The sequence below is a fragment of the Balaenoptera borealis genome, assembly GCF_965194805.1.
Source record: "Balaenoptera borealis genome assembly, chromosome: 9".
Classification (NCBI taxonomy): Eukaryota; Metazoa; Chordata; class Mammalia; order Artiodactyla; family Balaenopteridae; genus Balaenoptera; species Balaenoptera borealis.
Genome location: NC_138873.1, coordinates 118,232,628 through 118,260,020, shown reverse-complemented (window position 1 = coordinate 118,260,020; position 27,393 = coordinate 118,232,628). Strand labels below are relative to the sequence as shown.

The following is a 27,393-nucleotide window of genomic DNA, read 5'->3' as shown; positions in this document are numbered from 1 at the left end:
AAATTTTAGATTCACATGTAACTGTGAGAAATAATACCTAAATATCCATGTACCCATTTCCCGGTTTCTCCCAGGGGTAACATCTTGCAGAACTAGAGTACAATATCACAACCAGGGTGTTGACAGTGATACAGTCAAATACGGACATGCCCATCACCGCAAGGATCTCTCCTGTCACCCTTGATAGTCACACCCACTTCTCACCTGTCCCCATCCTTCCTTTAACCCCTGGGAACCACAAATCTGTTCTCCATTTCTATAATGTTGTTGTTTCAAGAACATTATAAAAATGGAATCATGCAGTATGCAGCTGTTTCTGACTGGCTCTTTCCACAGAGCATAGCTCTCTGGAGAGTCACCCAAGCTGTTCTGTAGAGCAACAGTTTGTTTTATTGCATCACGGTATGGATGTACCTCAGTTTGTTTAATCATTCACCTGTTGAAGGACTTCTGGGTTGTTTCGTGTTTGGAGCTTTCACAAACAAAGCTGCTATAAAAATATGTGTATAGGTTTTTATGTGAACATGCTTTTTTTCCCTGGGGAAAAAAAGATGTACCCAGAGTACAATTGCTGGGCCACATGGTAGCTGCGTGTTTAAATTTTTTAAAGAAAGCTCAAAAGTTTTGCAGAATGGTTGTAGGATTTTACATTCTCAGCAGCAATGAGAGAGATCCAGTTTCTCTGAATCCTCGTCAGCATTTGATATTGTCACTATTTTTAATTTTAGCTATTCTCAGAGCTGTGAAGTGATATCTTATTGTGGTTTTACTTTGTATTTCTCTAATGGCTGATGATGTTGACCATTTTTTCATGTACTTTTTTGCCATCTCTATATTCTTGATAAAATATCTCTTCACGTCCTTTGCCTACTTTCTAATAGGACTGTTTGAGTTTTTGTCGCTGTGTTTTGGGGCTTTGTTACCCCTGGAAAGACCGAACTCTCCATGATGTGTCCTCTGACACCACCCCAATGGGGAGGGAGCCCTTCATTCTGCTAGGTGAGGGCGGCAGTCCACACTTCCCACATGGTCTCCACGGACACTGTATGGGCCGAATGGCTTATTACCACCAGGTGGGGATGAAAACTCCATTCCATATTTAGCCTTCTCTGACAACATCCTGGTGAGGGTTTTGAGGTGCCCTGTTACAGCTTCATGAGGGTGGAAGTCTAGGCTCCCACTGAGCCTTTGCTGGCATGTGTAGCTGGTGCTACAGGTTTTCTCTTATGTTTGGCTTGGATAGAGCACGTGTATAAATGTGTTCCCTCCTGCCCTCCTTCTTCTTTCCTTCCTTCCTTCCTTCCTTCCTTCCTCCCTTCCTTCCTTCTTTCCTTCCTTTCTTTCTTCCCTTTTATGACCCTTTGGCTAGGGAGAGAGCAAACTTTTGGGGGGCTTTTTAATCTGAACCCATTGGCATTTCGTTGTTTTTGACTTTTCCAGCTTTCGGTTTGGGATATAGGAAGCAAAAAGAAAATCCAGAGAACTCACTGCTGTGTTGTTCCTTGGGTCCTGATTTCCATAGCCAATCTGTCATCTTCTCTCCACCTTTCAGAGTCTTCTTCTGTTTGTTTTATATATAACATCCATGGTTTTTAGTTGTACTTAGTAGAAGGAATGGAGAAAGACATGTCTACTCCATCTTCCCAGAAATGGATGTCCAGGTCTATCTTTTTATTCAGTGGGAAAGTTTAGAAAATACCCCAGCGTGTTTTATTGTAAGCAAATTAATTATTAGGCATAGACTGTGAGAATGTTGAAAATGCCTAGAGGCCACAGATAACATCTGGAAATAATCCAGATATCAAAATTGCATTAAGAAAGTTACTGCTATGATAGAAAACAGAAACATCTAGATCCCCCTTAAAACAGAAGATGTACCATCACCCCTTTTATGCTGGTCAGTCTGCAAACCTGTTCACTGCTTTTGAGACGAATCCAAGATACCTACTGGATTTTTTCAGTCTGGTTTTTGCTGAGACCCACTGTGTATTCAAACACTGCAAACGCTTTCTCTGGCTCATAGGCACTGCGGGTTTTAATAAAACTATTTACACGAAGTTGTTCATGACTTCATATGTTACTCTTCAGTAATGTTTGCATTTTAGAAGAGGGATACCACTGCTGAGGCAGTCTTCAGCAAAAGAGTGGACTGTATACAATATGCTTTCCAACATCAGTATGTCATATTTTCTGAGAAGGGAGAAAAGACTTACCAGAATTCTTCAAATTGCAAGAAATTGGTAAACACCTTATCACTTTACGTTGAGACGAGCCCTACAGCGATGTACACTTTTCCCACAGATGTGACGGTTAGTAAATATCTTTACTTTCTGTATACATCCATGAGGACTTTCTCTGTGAAAAGTATACGTGTAGGGGTGTGAGTACAATATATTCTGCTTGATCAAAATAATCTGGCTTATGGCACAAGAAGAGAGAGATTGGTCTTGTAGGGGATCACAGTGGCCAGGCTGTCCTGACTCTAAAGTGTTTCTTCTCCCCGTGGAAGCCCAGCACAGCCATTAAGAGTGTGGCTCTGGGTTCAGTGAGGCCTGGTCACTGCCTTTTACCGGGGGTATTGTTTCAATGACTTTCTAAACCCAAGTTTTCTGATCTCATAAGGTAGATATAATAATATTATCTATCTTGTATAAGACAATTCATGTAAAGTGCCTCACATACGTAGTTCCACATGGCACAGACTCAGTGAGTGTTAGGTATTAGGAGTTAAAATCTTTGAATTAATAAGGTAGCCTCCCCTTAACAGGCACAGATGTGTCACCCTGAGGACTGGGCATCAGTGTTGTACTGTCTTCCTGAAAAATTCTCTGCAAGAATGAGAGGCTAGGAAACTTAGGTGGTGTCAAAGAAGGCTGTGGTCACATGAGGGCCAAGTCCACCTGCCTGTGTACCTGTTACCTCTTACCTTCTCTATAGGTTGGACTAGAATACACACACCCTTGGTACCTTTGAAAACTCTGGAACTTCCATAGATAATATGTCTTGCATCTCTTTTCTGATCACACCGTCATCGTTTTAAGCCATTTCAAAACAAGAGATGTGTACTGAGCATTAATCAAAACACATTGGGGGGCCAGGGGAAAAGATGCCTGGATGGCAAGAATTTTCCTTCAGCTGGTAATTTTGTAAGCATGAGCCAATTTGCCAAATGCTAGTTGTGTCTGGAAATAAAGTAGGTTTATTGCTTTAGCCACGCCCTATGGTCACAGGAAAAGATGTGCCTACCTTTTAATGCCTCCATTGCCAAATCCTTGATATCAGATAAATTTCATCATGGCCTCAGCAAACTGAGTTAATCTGGGCTTCAAAGGCAGCAATGTAGCTGTTTCATTCGAATCTAGAATTGTGATAAAACCAAAAAAGAATTGAGCATGTGCAGAACTCTGTAAGGCTTACGAGTGAAGGCTGACTTACAGCATTCCCCCTGGACCTCGGGTTAAAAGCGAGGAGTGAAGTGAGACCCATCTACGAGAAGTCCTCCAACCACACTTAGCCTGGCCTGAGTCTCTCAGAATTTATTAGGTGTCCAGGAACACCACGGTTGCGCACTTTGTAACTTTAGGTAGCTGAGCCCAGCGTAGCATATACAATTTAAAAGACACTAGAGAGGTGTTGAGTTGAATTTAATGTAGTTGAGTGAAATGGAAGAGAAACCAAGGCTTGAAAGCTCATTTTCTCTGGAAGAAGGATGAACAGAGGGAATCAGCACTTTAGGGGGGATTATTCTTTGCCAAGAGAAAGGGAGCGGTACATAGTTGTCAGGATAACGTGTTACGGTAAAGAAGAGAGGCAGACAAGAAATTTATTCTTGTCATCACCCCAAGCCTGGACCACTTAGTTAGAGAATTAGCATGACTCCAGCAACGTGATTCTTTTACCCTTTTGAGGGGAGCAGCAAGATACAGGAGGCAGAGCTATAGAAGGCGGAAACTAGCCTTCACCTCCTATATGGGCAACACCATGCTCATCAGTTTACGCAGATTCTCATTTCATTTCCTCAACCCCTCTCAAGTCAAGCTTTGAAGTGCTGTGATACCCCAGAGTACCCCAGCCCTAGAGAGTATCAATGTCTACTAGAATAATATGTTATTTTTCCAAAGAATATGCATTTGAATAGTGACCAAAGAAGTGGAGTAAAGGTGTGAGGTCACAAACTCTTACTGAGTAATGTCTCACCTATCTATCTATTTATCTATCTATCATCTATTTATCTAGAGAGAAGTAGAGGAGAGAGAGAGAGAGAGAGAGAGAACTCAGGGTGCTGGAGTGTCCTCACTCAGTGGGCCTTAATGCCATCTACCCACATTGGTGACCTTACCATCTTCCCCTGTGGGTACTGCCAGAAAATGGTATGTAATGAAAAACAATTGTGATATATTGTACTGACTTGAAGTAGATGTTGGTTATATGTACAGTACTTAACTTTATCTTCCTTTATCACTCTGCCCACTTTTTTTCCTTTTCCTCTTCCCATGCCCACAGTTATTTTTATGAGGCTGATGCTGGCAAAGCCTACCCTCCTTATGCTAATCAAAGGTCAAAAAAAATTAGGGCTTTGTTTTCCCTTTTGTCCTCATGCAGATGCTCTTATTGAGATGGTAGGCAGGCACTTTGGTGAGTGTAAACTGTATGAGCATCTAGTAGAGATTATATTTATGGCAGTATATATTATTTTCAACTTTTCACAAGGTCATCAGTCCTGACATGACTAAGTTGGTTATTTATATGTTAATAATCCTGAGGGCGCAGAGGGAGATCTCGATTAAGGTTCCAGGCCTACAAGCTCACCCTCCTGGACCTGGGGAGCCCTTCCTCCGGGGGGGCCTTGGCCCCTCAGTCTTCACCTGTGTGGTTGCTAATACATTGCAGAGGGAGGTTCTGAGGTCTGATGCATCTCTTCCTAGACCTCTTCTCCTAGAATTACCTAAGTCAAGTCCTGCCAGTCTGGGCGGGTTCCCCTTCTGTTGGTTTCCTTCCCATCACCCTTTTTGTATAGTATCAGTATCCTCCAGAGGATGAGAACTCCTTGTTTGCCAGACCATGTTTTATTCTTCTTGGTCTCCCCAGCACCTAGCATAGGCCTGGCTCACACTAGATGCTTAATAAAATGAATGCATGAATGAATGAATGAGAGCAGGGATGTCATAAATTCCTTTTATGAACTATAAGATAATCTTTTATTTTAGACACGGCCATTAGCTCCATAAGGCAACCCTTTCATCTTAGAATTATTATAACATTCCTAATTTGGAGGCATATTTGGCCGCCTTATAATCTGGACCATTTCCCACCTTGTTTTACTCTTTTGAAACAATAGAGACATGGAAGCCTCTCATATGCTAATGAAGTCACCTGACCCAATTCACCTTTTTGCAGGCTAACCATTAACCTTTCCTCATAGAATGTGGTGTTCAGACTCTTTCTCAGCCCCAGTTCTCTTTTTCTAGAAGTTCTCTGATTTATCACCTTCTCTACTTAAAATGTGGCACTTAACCCTGAACACATTCCTTTGACCTAGCCTGATCAATGACTTTGGTATTCTCATTTTCTGCATCTGTCTGCTGTCCTGCTGCCTACTGAGCTCAAGATACCCAGAAAATGCAGCTGGAGGTCATCTCGGCCACATGCACTTTCTTCCTTCTGTGATCATGCTTCTGTCCTGAATCCCTTCTTAGCTTTCCTACTATGATAAGCTAGTTAGGAGGAAACTTGAGCATGCCCTTTCCTTGTCACTCTTAAAAACAGGTCTAGGGCTTCCCTGGTGGCTCAGTGGTTAAGAATCCACCTGCCAATGCAGGGGACATGGGTTCGAACCCTGGTCCGGGAAGATCCCACATGCCGCAAAGCAACTAAGCCCGTGCGCCGCAACTACTGAGCCTGCGCTCTAGAGCCCATGCTCTGCAACAAGAGAAGCCACCGCCATGAGAAGCCCACGCACCACAACGAAGAGTAGCCCCCGCTCCCTGCAACTAGAGAAAGCCCACGCGCAGCCATGAAGACCAAACGCAACCAAAAATAAATAAACAAAAAGTAAATAAATTAAAAAAAAAAACAGGTCTAAGAGGTTTCACACGCAGCCAGCTCCTCCTTGCACTCTCTCCTGGGTCTCTACCCTGCTGGTTTTCTCTGCCTAAACTACTATATATAAAATAGATTACTAATAATAACCTGCTGTATAGCACAAGGAACTGCACTCAATACTCTGTAATGGCCTACATGGGAAAAGAATCTTTAAAAAAAAAAAAAAAGAGTGGTTGTATGTATATGTATAACTGATTCACTTTGCTGCACAAGTGAAACTAACACAACATTGTAAATCAACTATACTTCAATAAAAATTAAAAGAAAAACAAATGAAATACTTAAAATTAAGAAAAAAAAAAGCTTCCTAATGAAAAGGAATCCTCCAACCCCAAATGCACATTTTTGCAAAATCACCATCCCTGGGAGAAATGAAAGTAAGAGATGACAAAAGCATTGCTCATCTCTTTATCTCTTTTGACAAGATAGCCATCATCTTTGCTTCATCCCACCATATTTTACGCTGTCTTGATCCTGGAAGTGGGGCAGAAAAAGGAAAATGAGAGATTCTTTACTCTTTCCAATATTTTTAGTATTTCCTCTTTATTTCTCCTTCCATTGAGCTATATGATGTTTTCTACACCTGAGGTGGGATATGGGAGAGAAATGGAGGCTGACACCATACATAGTAGAATGGGGATCATCTCTGGCATTTATCCAGTCATTTAATGCCTATTAACATAGTCCAAGATTGCATTGGTTTCTTCGTCCTCCATGAGACAGTGCAGGTTCTTACTGAGCTTGTGCTCATGAAATATCCGCCTTTCTATGCTTGTGCAATTACCATTTGAAGCACACATTCAGGATTCAAATTTATCTTTTTACTCAATATAGCTTGCTAGTAATTAAAGCATTTAAAGTCTTGTATTTGACTCTGTCAACAATTTGGATCTAATTAGTAAACAAAGTTTAAATTTATTATTTGACACAAGTTGTTGAGAAGTGTTTATGCAAAAAAATCCTCTAGCTCATTTTATTCTATTTGTTTATTCTTTGTTAGTAATGTCTAGTGTCATTGCTTTGTGATCAGATTGTACACAGTATAACTACTTTATTGAAGGTATGCTGTCTTTGTGAGTACAATGCAATTTTCATAAGTTTTAAGTGGGTGCTTAAAAAAAAGGGGTACAGATCTTCCTTGACTTACATGGGGTTATGCCCTGATAAGTCCATCATAAATTGAAAATATCATAAGTTGAAAATATATTTGATACACTTACAGTATAGAACATCATAGCTTAGCCCAGCCTACCTTAAACATGCTCAGAACAATTACGTTAGCCTACAGTTGATCAGAATCATCTAACAGAAAGATTATTTTATAATAAAGTGTTAAATATATCCTTTAATTTATTGAACACTGTACTAACATGAAAAACAGAATGTCTATATGGTTACAGAATGGTTGTGAGTTTATCAGTTGCTTACTCTCATGATCTCCTGGCTGACTATACAGCATATCACCAGCCTGAGAAAAGATCAAAATTCAAATTACAGTTTCTACTGAATGCATATCACTTTCACACCATCATAAAGTTGAAAAATTGTTAAATTGAACCACCATAAGTTGGGGACCATCTGGGCTTTATTTTGGCCACAGAGTTTGATATATGTCTACTTGCTAATTTTTATTAATAAGATCAACCAGATCATTTTTATCTTTTTTTTTTTTTTATTGTTATTGTCATTCACCTACTTGAACTGTCAAAGACTGAGTGGTAAGTTCTGTTATTACAATAAAATTATGTTTCTGTTGATTTGAATTTCTAATAGTTTTTGATTTATATATTTTGATTCTTAACTATTCAACTCATAAAGTTTTGTTACTACCATGTATTTCTAATAGATTGTTCCCTTATTCGTAGAAAATGTGCTTCTTTGTCCTCTTAATGGTTCTTTTTTTTTTTTTTTGCCTTGAATTCTAATTTTTCTTACGACAATATTGCAAGCATTATTTGTTTGTTATCTGCCCTTAACTGATGCATTTTTAACTATCCTTTTACCTTAAACAGATAGCACTTTTGATGACTGCCTCCTATAAATTTGGATTTAGATTTTTTGACTCACTTTGAGATTATTTTTTAATAAGAAATTTAAACAATTTACATTTTTTGTCATAACCAAAGAACATTTCTTTTATTTCTGCCACATTTTTAGGTTATCTGTTTTATATGGGTCTTGTTCTCTCTTTTCTTTTGAGGATTTGTAGATTTGACTAATGAAAAATGTCTCAACATAGATGTCGAAAATCAAAACACCTTAAGCAAAAATAAAACACAAGTGATTAACTAAGAAAAATATTTACAATAGATGGTAGCTCCCAAAGATTATACCCTTAGTCTCTCAAGAGCTCTTCCAAATCATTTGAAATTATGGTAAAGACCAATTGAATTATGGGAAAAGTTTATGAATAGACAATTCTTTAAAAAGGAAAAACAAATGTTCAATACATAAATGGAAAGTGCTCAAACTCCCATGTTTGAGAAAGAAAGTATAAATTAAAGTAATAATATAGTAGCATTTTATATCCTAATACCCAGAGTTTGTGGATTTGAGTAAAATGGGTAGTTTAATAAGCAAAATTGAAACAGTGAGGGACAATATTGAGATAAATGTCAAAAGCTACGAAAATGTGCATTTTGTTTACCTCAGCAAATTTAGAAATGTGTCATAGAAAATAAAAATTATTTTATAAATAATAAATATGCACAAAGGCTATCTACAATTATATTCATCACTGATAATTAAAATGATAAAATATTAAAAACAAGATTAAAATTCCAGTTAAGAATTGGTTAAATAAAATATAATAAATTCATAAGATGCAACATGAGGCAGCCACTAGAAACCATTTCAGAAAAATGTTTAATAGTCATAAAATATTTTGTGTGAACAGCAAGTTATAAAAATTTGTGTATAATGCATAACCAATTTGTGGTTGTACATATATATGCAAACTTGCATTTGGAGACCGAAAATATAAAGAGACTGGAAGGATCTAAAATCAATGATAATATTGGGCTTTGGGGTGATTTTCATTTCTCCTTTATAATGTTTAAGATTTTCAAATTCTCAAAATGAACATGTATTATTTGTAATCATTAAAAAAATACATTTCTAAAAATGGAGCAAAGCACTAGAAATTTACCATAAGACTGATATACAATAATCTTTAGTATGGTACTTGAACAGCCATGAGTCCACCTAACTGTACAAGCCCTATTGTCTTCGTGCCCACAGGACAATTTTACAGACTCTGTAAAATTCCTCACAGGATCCAACTACATTTTGATCACCCAGAAGATAATTGAGGGTATTTTATTATGAATTCCTCTTAGTGAGTCTTGGGCTGGTTGTCAGTATTCACGACTTTCTTTTTAAAATAATAACAACAACCTCTTTTTAATATATAGGGGTCTCTATTATAGTAAGAGCCATAATTCATTGAACCTCTACTATATGTTTTATATACATTATCTCATCTAATCACAAGTATCTTAAAAACTAGGTGTCATCATCACAATCTTATTGCTGAGAAAACTGAGGTTCAGAAAGATTGGGGGTTGACCCAAGATTTCAGAGTTGGCGTTTTAGAGACAAGACTTAGGTCTTTCCCCTGTCTTTCAGGCTTTCATTCTTTCCACTATCCATTTAATCAGCCACACTATTGTTTTGAATTTTTATTTTTATGTTGTGACGTTTAGACAGAATTGAAATATCTTGAGGGCGTATGAAATGAACTTCTTATTAAGTGGAATCTTTGCTGAGATTTTGCTGTAGAAACCCCCCAGGTCCTCACTGGGGAGGGTGTCTTGGGGATACCTGGCTGGTGCAGATTCCCAGATAGTCTTGTGGTCACCATGGGCAAGAGCTTCTATGGCAAGGGGAGGGGTGCTCTTGGTGGGGTATCAGGTGGGGTCCTTGCCAAGGCGTTGGCAGTTTTGCCCCAAATTTTGTTTCTCCTCTACCCCAAGATTTCTCTCTCTGGTTGTATGAATAGACGGCTGACCGCTCTAGTCCTCATACTATGCTTCCTTGCATTAGATTAACTCTTCGGTCCTCTTGCTGCTACTTGGGTAATAACTTTCAGGAGCAGGGGATTCAGGCATAGTAAAAAAAAAAGAAAAAGAAAAATAAAGAGAGAAAGAGAGCTACCACCAAGCCAGATCTGAATCCTATCCCTACCAGTTATTCCATCTCTAGTCTTGGCAAAATTGATAACTTCTCTAGCCCTGAATTTTTTCTTAGATAAAATTGGAATAGTACTGGTCTCAAAGAATGTTATGAGGATTCAATGAAATAACATGTATGGCAAGTGTGTAGTATGAGCATTCACTCCACTTTCTGCCTGCTGTTGTTGTTAACCAGACCACTCTAGGCACTAGTGCACTGGCCTTGCCCATAGACATTGTGATTGTTCCAAATTCCATTTCACGGAGGTACTGCCCTCTCTAAGAACCTGTGCCAAAATGCCCATGTTTAAAGCAGCCAGTGGATACACTACAAGGACCAGGTATTTAGTCTTCAACACACACACACACACACACACACACACACACACACACACACACACACACACACAATACTGATAGAGAGGATCTGAGAGGGTCAAGCAATGAGTCATTCCTTAATAAGTTAAAAGCACATATTATTAATTGTTTGTTAACCTAAGAAACAAAAATCGTAGGGGGGAAATCCAGCCTAGAATATTTTGATTAGTGTTGGGAGGGAGGTCCAGTTCCTAATTCATATTTTTTTCTACAAATATTCACTGAGCACCCACTCTGGGGTAAGTACCTTAGAGAATAGGGAAATGAGATGCTCTGTGTCCTTCAGGAGTTGACCGTTTGGTGGAGAGTGGGGTAAGGCAGGTGCTCAGGTGGTTGTAACTCCAGACTGGCTGTGGTCTGTAGGGGAAGGCAAGGCTGGAGGGGCCACACATCTGCAAGGCATGAGGGTATCTCAGAGGAAAGTAGGGTGGAGGTGGTAAAGACCATGGCTGCCAACTTCACAGTTTTGCCTCTGACCGGCTTTATTACTCACATATGCAAAGCTGAGCCTCACAGTCTGGATGCAAACTCAACTGAGCTCTCCTGCTGCAGGCCAGGCCTGCTAACAGAGCCATCAGTGTCTCCAGGGAGGGCTCAGAAATACAGTGGGATCTTAAAACACAGAGACCTGTCATGGTGAGGCTGTCCAGTGCAGTTCAAGCGCACATACCTGAAGGCCCCTCTGATCACGCACTCACAGACTCTGGGCAAATTACTTACGTCTTTGAGCTTTGGTTTCCTCCCATTTTGCATGGGAATAATAATCCATATTTAAAGTTTGTTGTGAAGATTAAGTGAGATACTTTTCAAGAGTGTTCCTAATTCATATTAAGCCTTCCACGATTGTTCATTTCCTTCTTGCTTTTTCAGCCACCATCACGTGGCTTGCCTGAACGTGGATGAAAGTTCCGCAGGCTTCACTGTGGTGAATGGCAATTACTGTCTCCTTCATTCCCTACTGTTCATTATTTGAAACCACAAGGTTGTCTAGAGTAGACCAGGATGTTGCTATGAACCACATGTGGCCGTTGATAAGCCTGAATTAATAATTGGGTGTCATGATATTTTAGAATTTCAAAAATTCAGCGGGATTATCTTTAATAAGCAAATGGAAGCCTACATTTTTTAAAACTGTTCTCCCTTTTGTTGAAAAGTATACTGCTTAGATACAATTTATTTTTTCTGAAATTTTTCAAAAAACAATTTTACATGTACTTTATTCCATCTACCAATGATAATAAAGTGTTTTAATAATGAAAATTATAATTTTTTAATCTTCAAGAAAATAAAGGATTTTTAGGAATGAGAGCTGGGATTTTCCAGGTTATGCAAATCAGAGAACTCATTTTTTTAAAAATAGAAACTGGCATTTCCATATTCTTTCTCAGAGTGAATAGTTTAGATACCAAAAAAGAATAGTCAGTATATCTGTTTTCTACAAAGAATTTTTTTTTAGTTATATTGCTCAGGGTATGTTATGTCTACTTGTAAAAAAGTCTAAGGATTTAGGGGATGTTTTATTTGTGGATTAGAGTATTTCATTACTCTTCAAGGTTTTTTCCTTTTCAAATTATAGTGCCTCAAAGGCACTATAAAATTTGGTTTCAAGTTATTGTACTCAAGATTACTTTTTGCCTTGTAATTTTAGCTCTTGGAATTTAGGGATTCCTGAATATGCTAAGGTACAAAGTGTCCATTACATTTCTAGATTTAAAAGGTTTATCTAATGTTGAATAAGGGGGTATGATGTGATTGGGTGAAGTTATTGAAACCAAGCAGGACCCTTGGGGCTTTCCCAGGACCAGACTCTCCCATGTTCCCTGCTTCTTGTTTGTAGAAAAACTTAAGCCTCCTAGGCCTTCCCCGAGCTCCAAAGAGTAAATTTAATCAGAGAAGTGAGAAAATGCAGAAACAAAGGAAAGCAGTCAAGCAAGAAAAAATAATAATAGTTTAGCCACAGAACAAAGTCAAGGACCTTTAGTTTTTCCTCAAGGGTTATAGATAATATCCTGAGCCATATCCTTGAGTAGTTTTGCAGATACTAAAACCCTCACCAGGTGGAAGAAGTAAACTGCAAGCTGACCAACAGCATGTAGACCCCAGACTTGTTGGAACCAGAAAGTAGATGATTGGGATTCTGAAAATCACCTTGTTACTTCACCATTAACCAATCAGAGAATTATGCACAAGTTGATCACACAACCCATGACCCTCTCCCTCACACTGTCTTTAAAAACCTTTCCCCTAACAAAAGATCAAGATGAAAAAAAAAATTAATTACATGGGACTGAGTGAACTGATGAGGATGATTATAATTTTTGTGACTTTCTGTTTGAATAAAAAAAAACCCCAAAAAACCCTTCCCTGGGGGGGGCCAGGTGGATTCAAGATGGCGTACTAGGAGGACACAGAATTCACATCTCCTCACAACGAGGGCACCTACCAGGCACTGGTGGGGGACCACAGACAGCTAAGGGGACGAGAGGAACCCCCAGTGATGGGGTAGGACGTGGGCGTGGGGGGAGTGAGGGGGGAGGAGAAGTGGAGGCAGGATGGGGCTGGTGCCCCTGAGGGGCAGCTGGGGGAGGGGAAGGGATCCCTTGCCGGAAGGGGGAAATTGGGGGACCACTGGGAGGGCAGAGGATCAAAAGGGAGCGTGGCCAGGTTTCCCCTGCCCACTTGGGCCCCCTGGAACCTGTTGAGATCCCAGGCCTGATCCTCTGCCCACCGAGGCCCCCTCCAGCTGCGCAGGTCCTGAGGGAGAGGGATTGGGGGAAGGGGGAGCAAAAGTAAAGGCTGGACCTCCAGGACCGGCACCCCTGAGGGGCGGCTGGGGGAGGGGAGGAGTTCCTACACCCAGCGGGACCCACCCATGGTTAGGGGTCCAACAGCAACTGGGGAGACCCTGGGGGACACGGTGGGGGAGGGGCATGAAGGAAGGAAAGGGAACGCGGCCAGCACTTTCCCTGTCTACTTAGGCACCGGGAAGCCTATTGGGCTCTGGGGCCTAATCCTCTGCCCTCGGAGCCTCCTTCCTGTGGCACAGAACCCAAGCCCCGCCCCTGCACTCCCACCCAGGGCCACACCTCTACACTCGGAGACCCCCTCCAACACTCTGGGCCTAAACCCCACCCACACACCCTCACTCAGGGCTTTACCTCCAAACTCCAGAACTCCACACTCCAGAGGCCCTTCTGTCGACATGTTGCCTCTCCCCTTCCACGCAGGTCCTAAGCAGAGGCCCCGCCCCACGCTCAAACATCACCCGCCCACCCGCCTAGGTCCCTCCCTACCCTAAACTCTGCCCCTGCCTAAGTTCCACCCCTGCCTAAACTCCCCCCCAACAGCCAAGGCTTTTTTTTTTTTTTCTTTTCTTTTTCCCTCTTTTAGATTGGGGTTCTGTTTTACCTTGTTGATTCACTGATGTTGATTCTTTTATATTTTTATTTTTCCTAAAAAATCTTTTATGTTTCTAATTTAATTTTATTCTTTATACTTTGTTAGTGATCTCCCCTTTTGGCTTGTTTCCCTCCTCCCCTTTTATTTTCTTTTTTCTCTTGTGGTTTTAATTTACACTGTTGCAGTTGTTTCAATTATAGTTTTATTTTTCCTAATATATATTTTATCTTTCTAATTTTATTTTGCTTTTTATTCTTTGATATTGTACTGCTCCTTTTTTTCTTTCTTTCTTCCTTTTTTTTTTTTTTTTTTTTTAATGTGCCATGAAGCTTGTGGGCTCTTGGTTCCTAGGCCAGAGATCGGGCCCAAGTTTCTGTGGTGGGAACTCTGAGTCCAAACTGCTGAACTAACAAAGAACCTCAGACCCCAGGGAATATCAACTGGAGTGAGGCCTCCCAGAGGTCCTCATCTCAGCACCAAGACCCAGCTCTAGCCAACTGCCTGTAAACTCCAGTGCTGAAAGTCTCAGGCCAACCCACCAGTAAGACAGGAATACAGCACCACCCATCAAAAAAAAAAAAAATGAAATGACAAAAAAATTTGTTACAGATGAAGAAGCAAGGTAAAAATCTACAAGACCAAATAAAGGAAGACAAAATAGGCAACCTACCTTAAAAAGAATTCAGAGTAATGATAGTAAAGATGATCCAAAATCTTGGAAACAGAATGGAGAAAATACAAGAAACATTTAACAAGGATCTAGAAGAACTAAAGAGCAAACAAACAGTGATGAACAACACAATTACTGAAATTAAAAATACTCTAGAAGGAATCAATAACAGAATAACTGATGCAGAAGAACGGATAAGTGAGCTGGAAGATAAAATGGTGGAAATAACTGCCAGGGAGCAGAATAAAGAAAAAAGAATGAAAAGAATTGAGGACAGTCTCAGAGACCCCTGGGACAACATTAAATGCACCAACATTTGAATTATAGGGGTCCCAAAAGAAGAAGAGAAAAAGAAAGGGTCTGAGAAAATATTTGAAGAGATTATAGTCGAAAACTTCTCTAACATGGGAAAGGAAATAGTCAATGAAGTCCAGGAAGCAAAGAGAGCACCATACAGGATAAACCCAAAGAGAAACACACCAAGACACATATTAATCAAACTATCAAAAATTAAATGCAAAGAAAACATATTAAAAGCAGCAAGGGAAAAGCAACAAATAACATATAAGGGAATCCGCATAAGGTTAACAGCTGATCTTTCAGCAGAAATTCTGCAAGCCAGAAGGGGGTGGCAGGACACATTTAAAGTGATGAAAGGGAAAAACCTACAGCCAGGATTACTCTACCCAGCAAGGATCTCATTCAAATTTGATGGAGAAATTAAAATCTTTACAGATAAGCAAAAGTTAAGAGAATACAGCACTACCAAACCAGCTTTACAACAAATGCTAAAGGAACTTCTCTAGACAGGAAACACAAGAGAAGGAAAACACCTACAAATACAAACCCAAAACAATTAAGAAAATGGTAACAGGAACATACATATCGATAATTATCTTAAATGTAAAAGGATTAAATGCTCCAACCAAAAGACATAGATCGGCTGAATGGATACAAAAACAAGACCCATACATATGCTGTCTACAAGAGACCCACTTCAGACCTAGGGACACTTAGAGACTGAACGTGAGGGGATGGAAAAAGATATTCCATGCAAATGGAAATCAAAAGAAAGCTGCAGTAGCAATTCTCATATCAGACAAAATAGACTTTAAAATAAAGACTATTACAAGAGACAAAGAAGGACACTACATAATGATCGAGGGATCAATCCAAGAAGAAGATATAACAATTGTAAATATTTAAGCACCCAACATAGGAGCACCTCAATACATAAGGCAAATGCTAACAGCCATAAAAGGGGAAATCAACAGTAACACAATCATAGTAGGGGACTTTAACACCCCACTTTCACCAATGGACAGATCATCCAAAATGAAAATAAATAAGGAAACACAAGGTTTAAATGACACATTAAACAAGATGGACTTAATTGATATTTATAGGATGTTCCATCCAAAAACAACAGAATACACTTTTTCTCAAGTGCTCGTGGAACATTTTCCAGGATAGACCATATCTTGGGTCACAAATCAAGCCTTGGTAAATTTAAGAAAATTGAAATCATATCAGGTATATTTTCTGACCACAATGCTATGAGACTAGATATCAATTACAGGAAAAAATATGTAAAAAATACAAACACATAGAGGCTAAACAATAGACTACTAAATAACCAAGAGGTCACTGAAGAAATCAAAGAGGAAATCAAAAAATACCTAGAAACAAATGACAATGAAAACAGGACAACCCAAAACCTATGGGACCTCCAAAATATACAAACAACTCATGCAGCTCAATACTAAAAAACAACAAATGATCCAACCAAAAAATGGGCAGAAGACCTAAATAGACATTTCTCCAAAGAAGACATACAGATTGCCAACAAACACATGAAAGGATGCTCAACATCACTAATTATTAGAGAAATGCAAATCAAAACTACAGTGAGGTATCACCTCACACCAGCTAGAATGGGCATCATCAGAAAATCTACAAACAACAAATGCTGGAGAGGGTGTGGAGAAAAGGGAACCCTCTTGCACTGTTGGTGGGAATGTAAATTGATACAGCCACTATGGAGAACAGTATGGAGGTTCCTTAAAAAACTAAAAATAGAATTGCCATATGACCCAGCAATCCCACTACTGGGTATAAACCCAGAGAAAACCATAATTCAAAAAGACACATGCACCCCAATGTTCATTACAGCACTATTTACAATAGCCAGGTCATGGAAGCAACCAAAATGCCCATTGGCAGACGAATGGATAAAGAAGATGTGGTACACATATACAATAGAATATTACTCAGCCATGAAAAGGAACGAAATTGGGTCATTGGTAGAGACGTGGATGGATCTAGAGACAGTCACACATAGTGAAGTAAGTCAGAAAGAGAAAAACAAATATCGTATATTAATGCATATATGTGGAACCTAGAAAAATGTTATGGATCAACTGGTTTGCAGGGCAGAACTAGAGACACAGATGTAGAGAACAAACGTATGGACACCAAGGGGGGAAAGTAGTGGCGGGGGGGGGGTTGGTGGTGGGATGAATTAGGAGATTGGAATTAACATATATACAGTAATATGTATAAAATACATAACTAATAAGAACCTGCTCTAAAAAATAAATAAATGAATAAACTTAAAAAAGAAAGGAAACCTATGGGATGCAGCAAAAGCAGTTCTAAGAGGGAAGTTTATAGCAATACAATCTTACCTCAAGACACAAGAAAAATCTCAACTGAAAAACCTAACCTTACACCTAAGGCAATTAGAGAAAGAAGAACAAAAAACCCCCAAAATTAGCAGAAGGAAAGAAATCATAAAGATCAGATCAGAAATAAATGAAAAAGAAATGAAGGAAACAATAGTAAAGATCCATAAAATTAAAAGCTGGTTCTTTGAGAAGATAAACAAAATTGATACACCATTAGCCAGACTCATCAAGAAAAAAAGGGAGAAGACTCAAATCAATAGAATTACAAATGAAAAAGGAGAAGTAACAACTGACACTGCAGAAATACAAAGGATCATGAGAGATTACTACAAGCAACTCTATGCCAATAAAATGGACAATCTGGAAGAAATGGACAAATTCTTAGAAAAGCACAACCTTCCGAGACTGAACCAGGAAGAAAGAGAAAATATAAACAGACTAATTACAAGCTCTGAAATTGAAACTGTGATTAAAAATCTTCCAACAAGCAAAAGCCCAGGACCAGATGGCTTCACAGGCAAATTCTGTCAAACATTTAGAGAAGAGCTAACACCTATCCTTCTCAAACTCTTCCAAAATATAGCAGAGGGAGGAATACTCCCAAACTTATTCTATGAGGCCACCATCACCCTGATACCAAAACCAGACAAAGATGTCACAAAGAAAGAAAACTACAGGCCAGAATCTCTGATGAACTTAGATGCAAAAATCCTCAACAAAATACTAGCAAACAGAATCCAACAGCACATTAAAAGGATCATACACCATGATCAAGTGGGGTTTATCCCAGGAATGCAAGGATTCTTCAATATATGCAAATCAATCAATGTGATACACCATATTAACAAATTGAAGATAAAAACCATATGATCACCTCAATCGATGCAGAAAAGCTTTTGACAAAATTCAACACCCATTTATGATAAAAATCTTCCAGAAAGTAGGCATAGAGGGAACTTACCTCAACATAATAAAGGCCACATATGACAAACCCACAGCCAACATAGTTCTCAGTGGTAAAAACTGAAACCATTTCCTCTAATATCAGGAAGAAGACAAGGTTGCCCAGTCTCACCACTATTATTCAACATAGCTTTGGAAGTTTTAGCCACAGCAATCAGAGAAGAAAAAGAGATAAAAGGAATCCAAATCGGAAAAGAAGAAGTAAAGCTGTCACTGTTTGCAGATAACATGATACTATACATAGAGAATCCTTACGAAGCTACCAGAAAACTACTAGAGCAAATCAATGAATTTGGTAGACTAGCAGGATACAAAATGAATGCACAGAAATCTCTTGCATTCCTATACGCTAATGCTGAAAAGTCTGAAAGAGAAATTAAGGAAACACTCCCATTTACCACTGCAACAAAAAGAATAAAATACCTAGGAATATACCTATGTAAGGAGACAAAAGACTTATATGCAGAAAACTATAAGACACTGATGAAAGAAATTAAAGATGATACCAATAGATGGAGAGATATACTATGTTCTTGGATTGGAAGAATCAATATTGTGAAAATGAGTATACTACCCAAAGCAATCTACAGATTCAATGCAATCCCTATTAAACTACCAATCGCATTTTTCACAGATCTAGAACAAATAATTTCACTATTTGTATGGAAACACAAAGACCCTGAATAGCCAAAACAATCTTGAGAAAGAAAACGGAGCTGGAGGAATCAGGCTCCTGGACTTCAGACTATACTACAAAGCTACAGTAATCAAGACAGTATGGTACTGGCACAAAAACAGAAATATGGATCTATGGAACAGGATAGAAAGCCCAGAGATAATCCCACACACATATGGTCACCTTATCTTTGACGAAGGAGATAAGAATATACAATGGAGAAAAGACAGCCTCTTCACTAAGTGGTGTTGGGAAAACTGGACAGCTAAATGTAAAAGAATGAAATTAGAACACTGCCTAACACCATACACAAAAATAAACTCAAAATGGATTAAAGACCTAAATGTAAGGCCAGACACTGTAAAACTCTTAGAGGAAAACACAGGCAGAACACTCCATGACATAAATCACAGCAAGATCCTTTTTGACCCACCTCCTAGAGAAATGGAAATAAAAACAAAAATAAACAAATGGGACATAATGAAACTTAAAAGCTTTTGCACAGCAAAGGAAAACATAAACAAGAAGAAAAGACAATCCTCAGAATGGGAGAAAATATTTGCAAAGGAAGCAACTGACAAAGGACTAATCTCCAAAATATACAAGCAGCTCATGCAGCTCAATATCAAAGAAACAAACAACCCAATCCAAAAATGGGCAGAACACCTAAATAGACATTTCTCCAAAGAAAATATACAGATTGCCAACAAACACATGAAAAGATGCTCAACATCACTAATCATTAGAGAAATGCAAATCAAAACTACAGTGAGGTATCACCTCACTCTGGTCAGAATGTCCGTCATCAAAAAATCTACAAACAATAAATGCTGCAGGGGGTGTGGAGAAAAGGGAACCCTCTTGCACTGTTGGTGGGAATGTAAATTGATACAGCCACTATGGAGAACAGTATGGAGGTTCCTTAAAAAACTGAAAATAGAACTACCATGTGACCCAGCAATCCCACTACTGGGCATATACCCTGAGAAAACCATAATTCAAAAAGAGTCATGTACCACAATGTTCACTGCAGCTCTATTTACAATAGCCAGGACATGGAAGCAACCTACATGTCCATCAACAGATGAATGGATAAAGAAGATGTGGCACATATATACAATGGAATATTACTCAGCCATAAAAAGAAATGAAACTGAGTTATTTGTGGTGAGGTGGATGGACCTAGAGTCTTTCATACAGAATAAAGTAAGTCAGAAAGAGAAAAACAAATACCGTATGCTAATACATACATATGGAATCTTAAAAAAAAAAATTTGTGAAGAACCTACAGGCAGGACAGGAATAAAGACACAGATGTAGAGAATGGACTTGAGGACACGGGGAGGGGGAAGGGTAAGCTGGGACGAATTTAGAGAGTAGCACTGACATATATACACTACTAAATGTAAAATAGATAGCTAGTGGGAAGCAGCTGCATGGCACAGGGAAATCAGCTCAGTGATTTACGACCACCTAGAGAGATGGGATAAGGAGGGTGGGAGGCAGATGCAAGAGGGAGTGGATATGGGGATAAATGTATGCATATAGCTGATTTACTTCGTTATACAGCAGAAACTAACACAACACTATAAAGCAATTATATTTCAATAAAGATGTTTAAAAAAAACCCTTCCCTGAAAGTGTTTGGGAGTATGGGTCTTTTGAGCATGAGCTGCCTGTTCTCCTTGCTTGGCCCTGCAATAAACACTGTACTTCCCTTCACCACAACCTGGTGTCAGTAGGTTGGCTTTGCTTGGGTAGCAGACCCAAGTTTGGTTTGGTAATATTATCACAACATCATTCTGTTGGGCTCTATTTCCTTGGAAAATATTAGCTCCCCTTCCTGAGGGACAGGGTCTGACAGGCATTTCTGGGTTAACACAGGAACTGGGAAAGGCACCACTGGACCACCAGTGTTAATATGAAGTAGTAAAAGTATATGTCACAAAATCAAATTGTGACATTAAGCTAAAACATTCTGTCATCCCACTGGTAAATGGAGTGACTTGGTTTCACCTGGTTGGACTATAAGACATTACATATCTTTGTATTTCCTAAGTCATTTCCTTCTATCTAGATTAAAATTGTAGGGATGGCGCATATCTGCAAAGACCCTCCTGGGTAAAAGTAGTTTGTGTTTTAGTTTTCAAAGAACAGCAAGGTTGTAGAATTCTGGTTTTCCTAAATATGATTTGGAAGGTAGGATGCTGACTGTCCTAATGATGATATATTTATTCTAAATTTCCATTTGCCTTGGCAAAAATTGCCTTAAATTTAAAATAGCAGTCTGAGTTTATACAATGTGATTTTAGTCTCTAAATTCAAAACATGTCATGGAATAAGCAAGTTGCATAATGACTTGGAGGGCTTCGTTGGTCACAGTAGTACTTAGTAAGTAGTTGTTAACTGGCCTGTGCTGGTTACCAGTCAATGGAATTTGGAGGCTAGGTCAGGACATTCAGTCCTGGAAGAGTAAAATCAAAAAACATCTCCCCTGATTTATTAGACCATAAGCACTGAACATTGCCTGCTTCCTTCTATTATTACATTTTGGACCTACCCTCTTTCAACAAGTCTGCTGAGCCGTAACCCAGCACCTCTCTGATAAAACACTCATGTTTCTCAGAATTTCCTACAGACTTCATATTATAGTTACCCCACAGTGTTTTTTTGTTTTGTTTTTTTTTAATGGCCTGAGATTCTTAGCTGCTAGGGAAAATGCTAGAAGATAACAATGTCAACAGGAGTTTCCAAAGTCCTAATGAAAGTCTGGTCCTAAATGAACAAATGAGTTTGGGACATACAAGCTATTTCCTGGTTGTATTTCCGTTTCTATTCTCTTGCTTTTACTGAAATAGAACCACTGATTTTGAGAGGCTGGCTGGAAATATTTAGAGACTGGATACTCCATAAACAGTGTCTCAGTCTGTTCAGGCTGTTATAATGAAGTCCCATAGACTGGCTGGCTTATAAACAACAGAAATTTATTTATCTCGGTTCTAGAGGCTGAAGTCTGAGATCAGAGTGCCCCATTGACTGGTTTTGGCAAGGGCCCTATTCCAGGATGCAGACTGCTAACTTCTCATAGCCTCCTGTGGTACAAAGAGAGCCAGCTAGTTCTCTGACCTCTTCTTATAAGGACACCTATCCCATGCATGAGGGCTCCACTCTCATGACGCGATCACCTCCCCAAAGCTCCACTTCTAAAGCCACCACGTTGGAGATTAAATTTCAACATATGAATTTTGGGGGGACACATTCAATCCAAAACAAGCAGCTTTCTGCTCCTTGTGCTTTAGAATGTTTGGGGAATGGGGATGGGATACAGTACCTTGACAATGTTCATGTGTAATCTTTTCAGAAAAATCAAGAGAAATGTGTTTTAATTACTAAAAAAATATTAAACACTACATGTCTATATTAATTAAGTGCCTACTCTGTACAAGACAGACACTATGTTTGCCCTCATGGGACTTCTATTTTATCAGCATCTTCACTGTAAATAAAGGGGCGGTTGCCTCTTCAACCATTCCTTCCATGAAGCTTAGTAGTGGGTGTCACTAGCAGGACTGAAACATCAGGCTGTATCAGGACATCAATATCAAAATGGAGAAACACTGAGACAATAAGAATAATATAGGACTTCCCTGGTGGTGCAGTGGTTAAGAATCCGCCTGCCAATGCAGGGGACATGGGTTCGAGCCCTGGTCTGGGAAGATCCCACATGCCGCGGAGCAACTAAGCCCGTGTGCCACAACTACTGAGCCTGCGTGCCACAACTACTGCAGCCCGTGTGCCTAGAGCCTGTGCTCTGCAACAATGAGAAGCCACTGCAGTGAGAAACCCGCACACCGCGACAAAGTGTAGCCCCCGCTCGCCGTAACTAGAGAGAGCCCGCGCGCAGCAACGAAGACCCAATGCAGCCAATAAATAAATAAATAAATGTATATATATATAAAAAAGAATAATATAGGAGGAGGTGGGAGTGGAGGGGAAAAAAGAATTAAAAGAAATGTGTGCTTTAGTGAATAGAGGTAGGGGTAGGGAGGGAGGCACCAGGGATTGTGTTGGGAACCACTCAGTGGTCCCGACCACCCAGCCCTGAAGTACATGCTGCCCATTCTTATAACATTTTACGCCGCTTGAAAGGTAAGATCCTGTTCTCATGTAAAAAGTCAAGGAGCTGATATTATCAGTTTGGGCCAGTCATCCAGATCAGATTCAGTCGAGTTGCTGAGAGGAAGCAGCGGGATTTCTGACTGCCAGTCTAGACTATACTTTCCCCCTTTTATGGCTCATTATAAAAATATTTGTGCTGACCTGTAAGCCGATAAGTGCCAACTGGAGTCAACCCACTGGAGAGGAAAATTATTTATGATTACAATTTGGCTGCAAGGCTTCATGAGTATTTCTGCTACCCTGAATCAAGAGCTGAAATTAGCAAGACCCCCAAACTGCATTTTCTCACTTCTGTGGAAAAGGTATTTAGTAGCTTCGTTGGATCGCAATCGTTACTTGTCCTCAGGATACATCCAAATGGCTATTGCTTAGCTTTTCCCTAATCATACAGTGTCTTTGCGGCCTCACTCGTCCTCCCATTAAACTCACTTCTTGACAGATTTTCCCTTTTCTTTTAAAAGCCTCTCCTGGTCTGTTGGGTTATGTACTGAACTATTTATTTTGTGTGTGGGTTGTTTCTGTGACTCCTCCTGGCTCAAAAATGTGATGACTGAATCTACCTTTTCAGCTCTGAGCATCATGGAAATCCTTACCCCAATGCATAGGCACCTGTTTCACTTCCAAAGCCCTCCGGAGTTTGCTTATCTGTGGCTGTTGAGCTCAGTAGCTCAGATACTGCTGACGAGGCCAAAGTTATGGTTTTGATGTGTAGGGGACAGTTAGCACCTGTCCCACAGATCAGCCTGTACTCGGGACCCAGAGAGGTGCCCTGCACATGTATGGCCATGGTCCTGTAGGACCAGAGCAGAGACTGAAGGCAACTCTGAATAAATCGGTCATCATAAAAACAACCCCTTTGTGAGCCTTCTTGATGAGGGGTCTCAGCTCGGTAGCAACTCCTTTGCATATGACTTTGAGGGTGTAAATATGTGGTAGATCCACCTGCGAGTTTTTAAAGTGAGAACTTGACAGGTTTGGGCTAGTCCCAGAAAGCAGACTAAGCAAAATTACGATGGTGCCAGTACATGGGGTGGAGTTTCCATAAGAGTTAGGACACTGCTGCTCAATTTCCTGCCTCTTCAGCCATGGAAAAAACCAGCTGCAGTTTTCTTCAAAAACCATTCTATAAATGACTCTATGTGCTCAAGGGTGACCGGATGCAAAGAACTTTGCAGAAAGGTCTTCTCTGGTCAGTGAGAAGCCAGTTGTTTAACCAACATCATGGACTGAGTATATACCTTGTGGCCAGTTACCCCATCGAAAGGAAGGAAGCAAAAGTGAACGTTCTGTGTTTTAGAGGGTTCGGGGAAAAGACTTCAAAACATGTGAAAAAGATACAAAGAAGTCAACAATAGAAACATAAGAAAATACACTTACCTACACGAACTTGAACACAAGTAACCAAGTTTATCAATGTTAAGTAAGTATCAAGCTTATCAATGGACAGGTTCTTGAATGAAGTGATTCTTGAGCAGAGTTTTGAAGATGTGCCCAATACAGCATCATCGGAAGGATATTCCTGCAGAGATATCAGACATGAATGGGGTTTACTGGGGGTGGGTTGCACACGAGAGCACAGAGTGTGAGCTGTGGACACACATTTCACCAGTGCCATTGTCTGTCCCATCTTAACCAGACAAAAATCTCTCCTCTAACTTAACAGCCCTTTGTAGCTAGTGGTGCCCAAATCCCCTCATGAAGACTCTGCACAGATATCCTAGTTCTCTCTCTGGATGTGTAGTACCATTGTACTTCTCTGCCTTGTGTGGCCATGTTGATTTGCCTTGGCCCGTAAAATAAGAATGAAGTGTCAGGTATTGCTTCCAGGAGAAAGCACTTAGTTGCCATTATGGGACACAGCTGTTCTCTTTTTCTTGGGGCAACAATTATAAATGCCTGTGTTGGGAGAGCCTCCTGTGTTGAACAGAGGCCCCTGATGACCTGCATTGGACACACAGCACAATAAAAAAATAAACCTCTTTATTCCCGTCTTGCCCCTAGGTTCTTCATGACCTTTTTTTTTTTTTTCTTACATTCCATATATATATGTGTTAGCATACGGTATTTCTTTTTCTCTTTCTGACTTACTTCACTCTGTATAAAGACACAGACCTACTAGAGAATGGACTTGAGGATATGGGGAGGGGGAAGGGTAAGCTGTGACCAAGTGAGAGAGTGGCATGGACATATATACACTACCAAAAGTAAAATAGATAGCTAGTGGGAAGCAGCCGCATAGCACAGGGAGATCAGCTCAGTGCTTTGTGACCACCTAGAGGGGTGGGGTAGGGAGGGTGGGGTAGGGAGGGTGGGAGGGAGGGAGACGCAAGAGGGAAGAGATATGGGAACATATGTATATGTATAACTGATTCACTTTGTTATAAAGCAGAAACTAACACACCATTGTAAAGCAATTATACTCCAATAAAGATGTTAAAAAAATAAATAACAAATAAACCTCTGTTGTGTTAAGCCGCTGAGATTTGAGAATTGCTTGTTGCCTTAGCATAACCTAGTCTTTGCTAGACGATTCAGCTGTACTTACATTTTCGCTATGTCTGGCCTTTCTTTCACTCCTCAGCTCTCTACACTCTGATTTCTCTAACATTTGAATGAAACTATTGTGGAAAGTTCACAGAGTTGCCATATATGATAGTTTTGGGCTTTATCTTATAGGACACCTTTGCTGTATTTAATACTGTGGACCACTTCTTTCTTAAAATTCTTTTTTCCTTTGGCTTCCATGATATAACTCTTTCAACTCAACTTTTAGATCATTGGTTATGTGTTTTAGGAATAAAACCTAAATGAATCTCATCTACTCGCCCAGTTTTTAACTAATATGTATGTAACTAATATGCTGATAACAAATATGTACATCCTGCTCCAGTATGTACCCTACAGCATAGACTTGTACATACAAAGGTCATTCAAAAACAACATGTCTACAGCTGAGTCTGTCTCTGCTCCCAGATCTGGTCATTCTTCGAAGTCACAAATTGGTTAACTGGGGATCTGCCTGGATTTCTCTCTCTCCTTTAAAGGTAGCTTCCCAATATCATTTGTGACCAGATGTTATCAGTTCTGTTTCTAAATTTTATCTCCCCATATTTTCTTTCTATACTCACTTCTCTATCATCAAGGCTATAATCCAAGTCCTTATTATTTATCTACTAGCTTCTTTAATAGCTTCTGGATTGGTCTTCCTACATCAATCCATTCTCCATGGACCTTTTGGAGACGTCTTTCTAAAATACAAAAATTATCATGTTTATGTCCTCTTACTTGAAATGTTTGATGTCACCTCATTACATTGGAGTTGAAATCCAAATTCTTTGCAGGGCTCTTAGTGGGCCTTACCTAGCAGACTGGCTTCATCACCGGCTGCATATGTTTTCCCCTCCTGCCATGATGTTCCTCTTTCAGTCCTCTGGACCATGTTTTTCCTACCTCTGTGCCCTTGTACATGCTGTCCCCTGGACGTGGACTTTATTCACCTGGATAATGTCTATTTTTTATTTTAAAAGCCACCTACTCATCGTCTCTCCTGGAAAGCCTCCCATACTTTCCAGCTTTGGGTTTTAGAGGTCTTGTCTCCATGTTCCATCACACTCATACACTGACTGGTGGAAGGCCGTGGACGTACCAGTTTCTCCTCCAAAACTGTGTGTTGCTCAACACTATAAACCCACACTTCATCTCTCTATTCCCCACACCTCTTAAATGCCTGACGTCCATTAGGTACGCAATAAATGTTTGATGAATGAATAGCTGATGGATCTGGAAGGCCATGATTGTGAGCTTTGCTTTTAACTGAAGAATTTGGGGGAGATATTACAGACATTTAAGAAGGGGATAATACCCAAATGATACTTGCAGAGGGTTAGAGTAGAAGGGAGTAGGCATTTGAAATCTTTCAGAGATGGTGTGAAGTGTTGATGGTAAGAATGGGGAGGAAATGAGAAGTTGTAGGCCTATGACTTTCGATTCCCCAGAATTTCATTTTTTACAATATCACCGTAGCTCACACCTGCTATGGTTCATGTTGGTATAAAGTGTTGAAGGCAGAATTATTAACTACTTTGTAAATTCAACAGCAGGGGAACCAACTCCTTTGAAAAGGTAAACATTGAAGCCTTAAATTTTAATCTTCACAAAGTCTTCCAC

The 27,393-nt window shown here is 39.8% G+C and overlaps 2 long non-coding RNA genes across 4 annotated transcripts in view; one reads left to right on the top strand and one right to left on the bottom strand.

The window, feature by feature from the left end:
* LOC309635082 overlaps positions 1-5,897 on the top strand; it is an 18,330-nt gene extending 12,433 nt beyond the window's left edge. For both annotated transcript variants that reach the window (XR_014248616.1, XR_014248617.1), the window contains 2 exons: positions 4,254-4,370; positions 5,767-5,897. This is a non-coding gene — a long non-coding RNA (uncharacterized lncRNA). The remainder of the gene's footprint in view (positions 1-4,253; positions 4,371-5,766) is intronic.
* LOC309635086 lies at positions 420-27,393 on the bottom strand. Of its 2 annotated transcripts, XR_014248624.1 has the most exons (3): positions 24,604-27,393; positions 3,247-3,358; positions 420-2,355 (listed from the first exon to the last, which is right to left on the bottom strand). It is a non-coding gene; the product is annotated as an uncharacterized lncRNA (long non-coding RNA). The 2 variants fall into 2 exon arrangements; XR_014248625.1 differs by lacking the exon at positions 24,604-27,393 and having other exon boundaries at positions 3,247-4,255.